The following is an 11397-nucleotide window of genomic DNA, read 5'->3' as shown; positions in this document are numbered from 1 at the left end:
GCCGGGCGGCCGGGCTTGCGCGGAACGGGCCGCGCGCGAGGACGACGAGATGCGCCGCGGTCGGAGCTTCGGGCGGCGGCGGCAATGGCGCGAGGACGCGGAGCAGTGGCGCGAGGACCCCGAGGCGGGGGGCAGCCGGGCGGCCGGGCTGCGCGGAACGGGCCGCGCGCGAGGATGACGAGGTGCGCGGCGGCCGGAGCTTCGGGCGGCGGCAGCAATGGCGCGAGGACGTCGGGGCGGCGGTAAGTTGGGGGCGACGTCGATCTGAATGCGAAGGAGTTAATTTGTTGGGGAGAAGGCTAGGTTAGTGCCGGCTGACATTACCAGCCGGCACTAACGCGCCCACGTGACGTCAGGTGGACAAGTTAGTGCCGGCTGACATTACCAGCCGGCACTAACTTGTCCACCTGACGTCACGTGGGCGCGTTAGTGCCGGCTAGTAGTGCTAGCCGGCACTAACGTGCTAAAGTTAGTGCCGGCTGGTATTACCAGTCGGCACTAACGTGTACTGTGCGCGCGGGAATTGGCGCGCGGGAACTGGCCACGCCAATTCCCATTTACACTAAATTTGTAGTATTCTTAAATTAGATCAACATAGGCTTAATAATTAGAATAATATAACAAACATTTACATCTTATTTTTAGCTACACAATAATTATAGTAATTATATGTACACAATAATAATAGTAATTGAAGTAAATTAACGAATATGCAACCATTATCAATTATGTGTAGCGTAAAGGGTTTATATGTGTATATGTTTCTGTTATTGATAATAAATCAAAAACATTTCATTTTGATCCATGCAAAATTCTTCAAAAAACTTTTCAATAGTAGCCTATACAATGATGTAATCAATTCTCATATTACTTGATTATTTATTTGTAATTTAATGTTTCAATGCTTCTAGTAATACAAAATTAGTGAATGTAAATAATATTTATACCATGCAAAAATATAGTATTATCTGAAGATGATATTATGTCATAATTGGATAAATAGTATCTAGAATTGAGATAAATACGATGCGGTGCGTTACATTACATCACTGATTGAGAGAATTCAATACATAATTTATATAAAACTACTACTCATTATCATTATCTACTGGAACATTGATAATCTTCCTTTTGACGAAAGTGCCTTGAGCGTGATCACAGCGTAAGTAAGGTGTGTCCTCTTTGGATAAGAGGATGCTAGGGTCAACGTTAACTGAGAATGGAGGAAGGTCATCAATCTGGTCATAATCTTCCGAATTGTCCGAAATATCCTCAACTCCAACAACTTTTCTTTTTCCAGGAAGAACTATGTGCCGTTTCGGCTCATTTCCAGCCTTGTCTGCTTCAGACGTCTTATCTGACTTCTTCTTCGGTTTGCTCGACATGTCGTTCACATAGAACACTTGTGTCACATTCTTGGCTAGAACAAATGGTTCATCTTTATATCCAATCTTTTTAAAGTCAACTATGGTCATCCCATACCGGTCCTTCGTTACGCCTCCTCCAGCCACCCATTCGCAACGAAATAAAGGGACAACTATGGGTCCATATTCAAGTTCCCATATCTCCTCTATGACACCATAGTAGTTGTTTTTTTCTCCATTACTGTTTACTATACACATACGGACACCACTGTTTTGGTTGGTGCTTTTTTTGTCTTGAGCTCTCGTATAAAATGTATACCCATTGATTTCGTACCCTTGGTATTGCTAGACAGTGATTGATGGTCCCCTAGCCAGCCATTGAAGTTCTTGATCAACTGTGTTGTTGCCCAATAATTTTCGTCTAAACCAGCCGTCAAAAGTTTTTATATGTTGGCGTGTAATCCAAGAAAGATTCTTTTGTGGATTTTCAGACTGTATAATATTCATGTGCTCATCAATATATGGAGCCACCTTGGATGAATTCTGAAGAACCGTGAAGTTTGCTTGGCTGAATTCACTACAAGGGATGTGCACATTACATTTCTTTCCTAGTGTGCCTTTTCCCTTTAGTCGCCCCTCATGGTGTGACACGGGGAGCCCAATCGAATTGAGATCAGGAAGATAGTCAACGCAAAACTCAATTACCTCCTCGGTTCCATAGCCCTTAGCAATGCATCCTTCTGGGCGAGAACGTTTACGCACGTACTTCTTCAATACTGCCATGAATCTCTCGAAAGGGAACATATTGTGTAGAAAAACAGGACCCAGAATAGTAATTTCTGTCACAATATGAACTAGAAGGTGTGTCATAATATTGAAGAAGGAAGGTGGGAAGACCATCTCAAAGCTGACAAGACATTCAACAATGTCTTTCTGCAGCTTTATTAGATTATTTGGATTAATTGCTTTCTGTGAAATTTCATTCATGAATGCACAAAGCTTTACAACTGCCAATCTCACATTTTCCGGTAGAACACCCCTCAGTATAACCGGAAGTAATTGTGTCATCAGAACGTGGCAGTCATGGGACTTCAAGTTTTGAATTTTCTTCTCTTTCACATTTATTATGCCCTGTATATTTGAGGAGTACCCAGACGGGACCTTGATACTGTTCAAGCAATCGAACATGCTTTCCTTCTCCTCTTTACTCAGATTATAGCTGGCAGGTTTTAAATAGTGGCATCCTTTGTCTCTCTTCTCGGGTTGCAAGCCTTGTCGCCCGGCTAGCATCCACATGTCGTGCCTTGCTTCCAATGTGTCTTTTGACTTACCATACACTCCCAGAAAGCCTAGTAGGTTGACGCAAAGATTCTTCGACAGATGCATCACATCAATTGCGTTGCGAACCTGTAAGACTTGCCAATAAGGTAGGTTCCACAATATAGATTTCTTCTTCCACATTGGAACATGTCCCTGGTCATCCTTCGGAACAGGTTGGCTACCAGGACCCTTTCCAAATACTACCTTCACATCCTTGATCATCGAGAACACACGCTTTCCATTACGGAACAGAGGCTTACGACGAGTTTCGGGCTCTCCTTTGAAATGCTTCCCTTCGGTTCTTAGGGGGTGATCGGTAGGAAGGAATCGGCGATGGCCCATGTATACGCACTTCTTACAGTGTTTCAAATAAATGCTATCGGTTTCATCATAACAGTGGGTGCAGGCCATGTATCCCATGTTCGACTGTCCCGAAAGTTTTGCAAGTGCAGGCCAATCATTGATGCATACAAAAAGCAAAGCTCGGAGGTTGAAAGACTCCTGTTTATACTCATCCCACACATGTACACCTTCTTCTTTCCAGAGCAGTAAGAGATCATCCATCAAGGGTTGCAGGAACACATCAATATCGTTGCCAGGTTCTTTTGGCCCTTCTATAAGCACCGGCATCATGATGAACTTACGCTTCAGGCATAACCAAGGAGGAAGGTTGAACATACATAGGGTCACGGGCCATGTACTATGAGCGCTGCCAAACTCACCGTACGGATTCATTCCATCCGCACTTAGAGCAAATCTTATATTCCTTGGGTCGTTGTCAAATTGAGGATACTCTCGGTTAAGGTTTCTCCACTGGGACCCATCTGCTGGGTGTCTGATCATGTGATCCTCCTTACGGTCTTCTTTGTGCCACCGTATCAACTTAGCGTTGTCCTTGTTTTTGAAAAAGCGCTTCAGACGTGGTATTATAGGGAAGTACCACACCAACTTTGCGGGAACTCTCTTCTTTACCGGCTCCCCATCAACATCACCTGGATCATCTCGCCTGATCTTATACCACAATGCGCTACAAACAGGACAAGCTTCCAAGTTCTCGTATTCGCCGCGATACAGGATGCAGTCGTTAAGACATGCGTGAATCTTCTGCACGTCCAATCCAAGAGGGCAAACCATCTTTTTAGCTTCATATGTTGTTGACGGCAATTCATTACCCTCAGGAAGCATGTTCTTTACAATCTTTAATAGCTCACCAAATCCCTTATCGGTGACACCATTAGTTGCCTTCCATTTCAGCATCTCTAGCGTGGTACCCAACTTCTTCTGCTCCGGTTTGCAATTAGGGAACAACGGCCTTTTGTGATCCTCCAACATCTTCTCAAACTTTAATGCCTCCTTCACAGTGTCACTGTCTTTCCGTGCATCAAGCAACGCCTGACCTAGCTCGTCAGGTGGCTCCTCTTGTTCAACATTTGCTTCACCCTCGTCCATTGGTTCATCTTGAAAGCTACCTGTTTCATGAACCCATGCCCAATCTGGAAGATTGTTATCACCATCGTCATCTTCTTCATTATCTTCCATCATAACTCCAACTTCGCCGTGCTTAGTCCAAAGGCTATAGTTACTCATAAAACCATTCAAGGCTAGGTGATTCCATAGAGTTTCTCTTTTCCGGAATTCCTTTTTATTTTCGCAAACACTGCATGGACAACACATTAAACCCTTTGGCGACCTATTTGCCACTGCTGCCTTGAGAAAAGAATCTAAACCCTGAATCCACGCCGAGGTGCTCCGGCTTCCGTGCATCCATTGCCGGTCCATCTGTACAAATTAAAAAAAAATCATGCTCATTATCCCTAAAAAAAGGTTACTATGAAGTAATTCAAAAAAAATGTAAATGTGTCATAGGCCACCTATCTAGTAAATTTAAACTAAATAGCAAAATAAATTGGCATAATAACATATACACATGTCACCATGAAATAATTCAAAAAAAATCATTCTAAATGTGTGATGTTCAAACTATATAATAATCATTCTCTGAAAAGCAACTAATCAATTCTACCTTGCTCAAAAAAATCATGCTCATTGTCCCTCATCCTTAAAATCCCTAAAATTTTGCATAGTAACATATACACATGTCACCCCTCTAAACTTTATGCCCCAGAAAACGAACACACCCTAAATCGTGGCGAGTACTGCAAGTTCTAATTTGCGGTTGTTCTGGGTCGTTTTATGTGATTTTACAAGTGCACTGTTGCTTTGTTGATGACTTGTGTTTTTGCGAGTTTGTTGGTGGTTTTTGTTCGTGGTGGCGGTTGTTCCGGGTCGTTTCTGTTATTTTACAACTGCCCTGTTGCTTTCTCGTGACGACTTGCGTTTTTGGATGTCATTTTCAAAACCTCTAAATATGGTTTTCGGAAGGATTTTGATGATTCTTAAAAAATTTATAATACAATAATATAATGTTTTCCTTGTGTATTAAGTACATAAATCTCCTTGCATTATGACAATAATATCCATATATATCGTTTTGAGAAAGTTTTATTTGCAGCCATTTGGATTTATTCAGTGCAGTGACATCTAAGGTTAATGTGCAATTTTTCATAATATATGCCATACCATTGCTTTGATTTGAGTTCGAATTGATTGGGACTTGGGAGCAATATCAACCCAATGAGATATGGCATCATTCCTTTTGTTGGATAGGAAGAAATACATCTAGTACATGTATATTGAGTGGAAATACACGAAATCTTTATCAACTTGCATTCAATAGTAGCCGTACAGTTCGAAAAGTTCTACAGTGAATTGCCTCTGTAGTTTTACTCAAGATTTATTTGCAAAGCTTCGAACTATACATACATCGGGATATTTATAATTTGCAGAAATTTTTCTAGAGATTATTATATGGCTTGTGCATTTATTGTGTGCGGGTTGTCCAATAGATGACGACCCCCTTTTTGTACATCTTGCTATGGTGCATTTGCTTTGTCGGGATTGATTTCAGTTTGTTGGGCTTGTGCATGTAATAACTAGTGGGTGCCCTGATTTGTTTCGTATTGTGGCCATGAACCCCACAACACCAAGTCTATTTGTCATGTTTTTACGAATTAAAGGAAAAGGTATTTCTTCATACTTGATATGAGATGGTATACATGGTTTTGTTTCTTTTTCATAACATTAAAAGTCCCTCATCCTTAAAATTCCTAAAATTTTGCACATTAACATATACACATGTCCCCGTGAAATAATTCAAAAAAATTATTCTAAATATGTGATGGTCAAACTATCTAGAAAACCTTCTCTAAAAAGTAACAAATCGATTCTATTTTGCTCAAATTAATGAACAAATCGGAAAATTATGCTCATTTTTCCTCAACCTTAAAATCACTATTTTCTTTATCTAGAAAGCATGAAATAAAGAATAAACACCGTGAAAGAAGAGTGGAAGAAGCTACTAACCTTTGGTGCACTTGAATGGATGAAATCCTCACAAATTTGGGGAAAAAAGGGCAGCACCTCCCCTGTAACACGCCATGAGAGTGAAGGAGGGCTCGGGAAGAAGAAGAGTGGCAAATGAAATGGAGGGAGGGCTGAGATGTGGTGGCCGGTATATACGGGGCAAGTTAGTGCCGGCTGGTGGCTTTAGCCGGCACTAACTGTCTACGTTTAGTGCCGGCTAGAACTAACAGCCGGCACTAATTTGTAATTGACCAAGTTAGTGCCGGCTAGATATGCCGACCGGCACTAACGTGTGTTTTGACCGTTGTGGCAGCCGTCTGACAGTTGGGGGGATGGCATGTTAGTGCCGGCTGGTATTTCTAGCCAGCACTAACGTGCCCGCCTGACACTGTTGAGGCACGTTAGTGCCGGCTCGTACTTGACCGGCACTAACGTGCTGGTACCGATAGACCGTTTTCTAGTAGTGCTTGGATCGCTCTTATTTGCTTAGACAACTTCCTACAGTGGCAAATAGGGATGCATATGGACACCAAGGGTGATAGTGGATCAGTTAGCTAGTTCAGTTTTATTATACTTCTCTTCCATGAAATCTGGATTAGTTCAATTAAATAAGTTTTGAGTCAACCCGGTGACCCAAAACAATCAAGACTTATCACTAATAACAAAGTATGATCAGGTTAGGAATTCCTTTTCTGTTAGTTCCTTCTTTAATTAATTGTTGATGTTATTACTTCTATCATGGATAGATCCTTAGGTATTCACAGAAAAAATAAGTCAGGCTCCTAGGATTTCTCTCCAATCCTATTAGAGCTTCACCCTGTAATCCTACTAGGAATTCTATCTTATACCTTGTAACCGACTAATAACCCGCCCCTAGAATATATAAAGGAGGGTAGGGGTACCTAAATCAGCAGACTCAACAGAGAAACACCTAAGCACAGGGAGCAATATACAATACCCCCAACAAGACATCGAGCATTACGCTACTCTGGTGGGCCGAACCTATCTAAATTTGTGTCTCGTGTCCTCACTTTTACCATCAAGCTCCAGGTCCAGCGATTCCCCACCGTACAATCAACTACCGTGGGGTATCCCCTTGGTAGGTTAGCGCATAAAACATCGATAGATGGCGCCCACCATGGGGCAGATCATCGAGATCATCGGGCGAGCTTGAAGGACCTCTTCATCAAGATCAATCCACACAACATGGCGGATTGCCACTCCGTGCACACAAACATCGGATCAATTCATCGAATTCGAGACCGGATCATTGAGTGAAAAACTACATCGATCTCAATTACACAGCTCTACTCCAGCTCGTGCCACATCGACGATCTCGGCCACTCGGCTCGGCTGCAACTTGCGCTGCAACATCGACGCGCTGTCGCCGGCCTCGACTACTCGTCTCGTCTAGAAACTAGTCAAAATTGACTCCGACTAGTTGGCTTCATCAACAAATCGTCCATGAATCAAGCTAAGTGACTTATACTTTTCTCTAACTTATTCTCAACAAGATTGGTCATGCGCTGACCACTATTTTGGGTACACCCATCGACGGGAATTACCCTCGGGGGCTACACCATGATCGACTATTCATGGGGTCTTCTGACTATAGACCGCGGGTTGGTGCATCAAGTTCATAGGGCTGAGTCCACATGCTTGCGCTTGGTGCATCGAGTTCGCAGGGCGCCGCCCATACACTTGGTACATTAAGTCATGTAGGCTCTACCCACATGCTTGTTACCGAGTTGTGTCTACACCCTATGGATATACGCGCCACACACGCTCTCACCAAAGGGTTGAAAACTCTCGCCTACTACTTTATGCCAACGAGCATTTTCTTTGTCGCAATACTGACTACTTGTTTATACATTCATTGTCTTCTCTTAACTGTCGCTAATCTACTCGGGTAGCCAATACCTTAATCTATGAAACCTAGGCTCTTCTGTCACCCCTAATGCCTTTACATGTACACGAGATAAAGATCTCATACATGATATGAGCAACAGCTAAAATAGGACCGGGTGCCTAAACGTAACACGCGGACTACTCGTAATGAGGACATCACTCCTTTGGATACAAATAGCACATCTCACATGGATATGCAAGGACCAATCACTAGAGCTCGTGAACGTCACTTAAATTAACAGTTGAGCTCGTTCCAATGTACATTTAGTAATTATGAGAATAGTATGCTACCTAATGATGTTATTGTACTTAGGAATAAAGGAGAGTACTAGAAAGTATTTGGAGGAAGACTTGGATGAGAAGAAGATCAAACAGGATGTCCAAGTCAAGACGGAGGCCCACAGCATCCCAAGTTTGAGTCTGCCTCGGAGTCTAGGAGCAGCGTGCACTAAAACCAATGCCTAGGTCGCATACGGAGTCCAAATTTGATGTTGTACATATGTGTATGGAAGATAAGCTTTCCAATGCCACCGGTTCCACGTCATTATCAGATCCGAGTCAACAGGAATCGTCAAAACAAATGGACGTCCAGAATCTATCAAGGTGCCGTGCCGCCGTCTTTTGGGCCGTTGGCCTGTGTATTGTATTGGAGCCCATCAAGGGTGCGTCCAGGGATCTTGCACGCCCCTGAACACTTTATATTCAGTAGAGTCGCCCAAGTTAGGGTTCGCGTTTTGCTTTGATTATTCTATCCAAAACAGTTTCGCCATCATCGGTTTGTGAGACCCCAACTTCGTGAGATTAATCATTCATCTGCAATTTGGTTGCGTTCTTACTCATTCTTCCTTGTGTTCTTCGATTTGTAGGCAGGGATTAGCTTTCTTGGTGATGTCAACCGGGTAGCACACAGATGATAACCAAGAGATGATGTGGTGCTTTGATTGCGGCCACGGGTCTTGTTGATCTGTAGCCGGATCGCTTGTGGCGGGTTGTTGACAAATCGATAGTTATCCTCCTGACGGAAGATCGGGCACCCTCGCATTCCCATCAAGTGGTAATTAGAGACTCAGGTATACTGTTAGGTTTGCACTTCCACCATCCTTGCTTTCGCCTTCGTCCCACTATCCACAATCAGCCCTAGTTTTTGTCATCTTTGCTACTTTTTTAAATTTTTCCCTGTCCCATAACCATCGCCTTTAGCCTTTTGCATAATTTAGTTTCACAGTCTATAGTGTTGAGTTTGTGTACTAGGTTGAGTTTGGCTGCTGGCTTAACATGTTTCATCCATCAGTTTGTCGATCCATTCATCCGCTGCCGTTTCCATCGCGAAAACCCTAGCCGCAACACTTTCAAAAACCCTGATTCGGAGGGCCTCCTTTCAAATGGCCATAACTTTCGCATACGAACTCGAAACAAGGTGAATTTGTTTTTGAAATTAGGTGAAATTAAATTTTGCATCTAGCCGTGATACGGTGAAACCGATTGGGCCAAAATTAGAATCCCAAAATTCCCTTTGGAAGACAAAGATCTCAAATCCGAAGTTGAATTTTTCTTTTTTAACGCATCTTCCAGATTTTCTTTAGACCAGAGCTTGCATCCATTTGCTGTGAAATTTTGTGTGCTTCCTTATTATGTGCTTCTAGTTGAAAGAAAATATTAAAAAATAAAAAAAGGACAAAAAAATGTGTGAATAAAAAAAGGAACAAGCAGGAGCACATAGGGGAGGAACCACCTTTGTGCTAGTCTTCGAATTGTTTGTGCTGAGTTCCTTCCTTGCAACAATCTGGTTTCATTCTGGGAACAAGTTTAGGCCAACAACTAGGCTAGTGCTTTGGATATTTATTCAGCATTACTATCTGCTTCTAAATTGTGTTCCAGATATACTTATATTGTTGCCTTCCCAAGTTCCACATATCTATCTGGGTTCTGCAAGTATTTGAGCTTTGCAATCAATGTACCACTCTCTCAAGGTAAGAACTAGGCACCGATTGCCCATCCTATGCTTTGCAGCAGTAAGACCCTTGTAAGAGCTTGGTAAGACGCTCCTTTTGCTGTGTTGAGAGGCACCACTATAGCTGAGTAGTAGTTGATAGGGATAACCTTCACTGTTTGGTCCTGTTCTTTTTGTTGCATCAATAGTAGGTGATGCTGCAGAATGTGTCAGCCAAGAGCAACTGCAGGATGCTATCGAGAAGGTTCAGCAAGGGATGCATGAGGCAATTACCAAGGCAGTCACCGACGCCCTCAATGGACTCAACATCGGTAGCAGCATGGAGAGATTGCATAAATGGATATCCACGCTAACAGATAAGGTTACCGAGTTGGAAAACCATTTGGCAACCAATGATGATATGCCAGAAAACATGGTGTATGATGCCAATGGTAATATAGATCAAGCAGCTACATGACAAGCACGACTACGGCGACGTCTTCGCAAGAACACTCAAGGTATGGGCTGTGGCAGAACCGCTTGAATTATTCCGGCTCAAGTGCGCTAATGATCGCTATACAGCTGGCATTAACTCAACGCACTTCAAACGGAACAATCCATCGGTCTGTCGGGTCTCCGCCCGATACAACCACGGTTCAACAGGATCGAAGCAGGTCTACCTCGCACGAAGGCGAGTTTACAATCACAGAACAGCTCATCAACTTTTATTTTACAGATATTCAAACATTATTACAAACCAGGTTCGAACTTAGATAGAACTTATACAAACCGTGTTTACACTGACAAGCCGAATAGCTTGCCCAAATTCACAGCGGAAAGAAAAGAACACGCGATTACACACGTCGCGAATGTGGACAACATGCTCAGCCCAAGGCCTGGTGTCACTTAGAAGGGTCACTGCCAGCCGGGGACGGATCCCACTCCACGGACCAGCCAAAAGGAATAGACGTTGGCCATGCAGGGTTGTCCATGGGATTCTCGAAGGGTATACCTGAAACAGATACTAGCATGGCTGAGCATTCTAATACTCAGCAAGGCTTACCCGGGTTTGGGTATACTTTAGCCCGTAACTAGACTCATGAAGGCATTGTAAAGGCTCTGGGTTTATGTTCAGCTAAAAAGCAACAAAGAGTATAACTTACTTTCCAGTTTTAGCTTTCAGATTCTAGCTTGATTAGCCATTCTAGGTAAGCACCTATACTAAACAAGTAAGATAGATATTATCATCCATCAAGATTATTCCATCAACAATTACACTTTTTACTCTATGTGGCAGAAGGAATAAGCAGTCTCAATCTTCGTGAGAAGCGGACAATTCTAAATCGAATTCAACCTTGCAAGGTAAACCTAACTCACACGCTTGGAACATCCAATGATTGTTCTAAAGCAACCATTTGCCTTTCATTCCGGGTCGTGGAGCAGGCCACCACA

The 11397-nt window shown here is 42.9% G+C and overlaps 1 pseudogene; it reads right to left on the bottom strand.

Annotated features, from left to right (window-relative positions):
• Nucleotides 1-1030: 1030 nt before the first annotated feature.
• On the bottom strand, nucleotides 1031-4358 carry LOC112901902 (annotated as a pseudogene).
• Between the last annotated feature and the right edge of the window lie 7039 nt (nucleotides 4359-11397).

The sequence above is a fragment of the Panicum hallii genome, chromosome 8 (assembly GCF_002211085.1).
Source record: "Panicum hallii strain FIL2 chromosome 8, PHallii_v3.1, whole genome shotgun sequence".
Lineage (NCBI taxonomy): Eukaryota > Viridiplantae > Streptophyta > Magnoliopsida > Poales > Poaceae > Panicum > Panicum hallii.
This window is presented reverse-complemented; position numbering and strand designations above follow the sequence as displayed.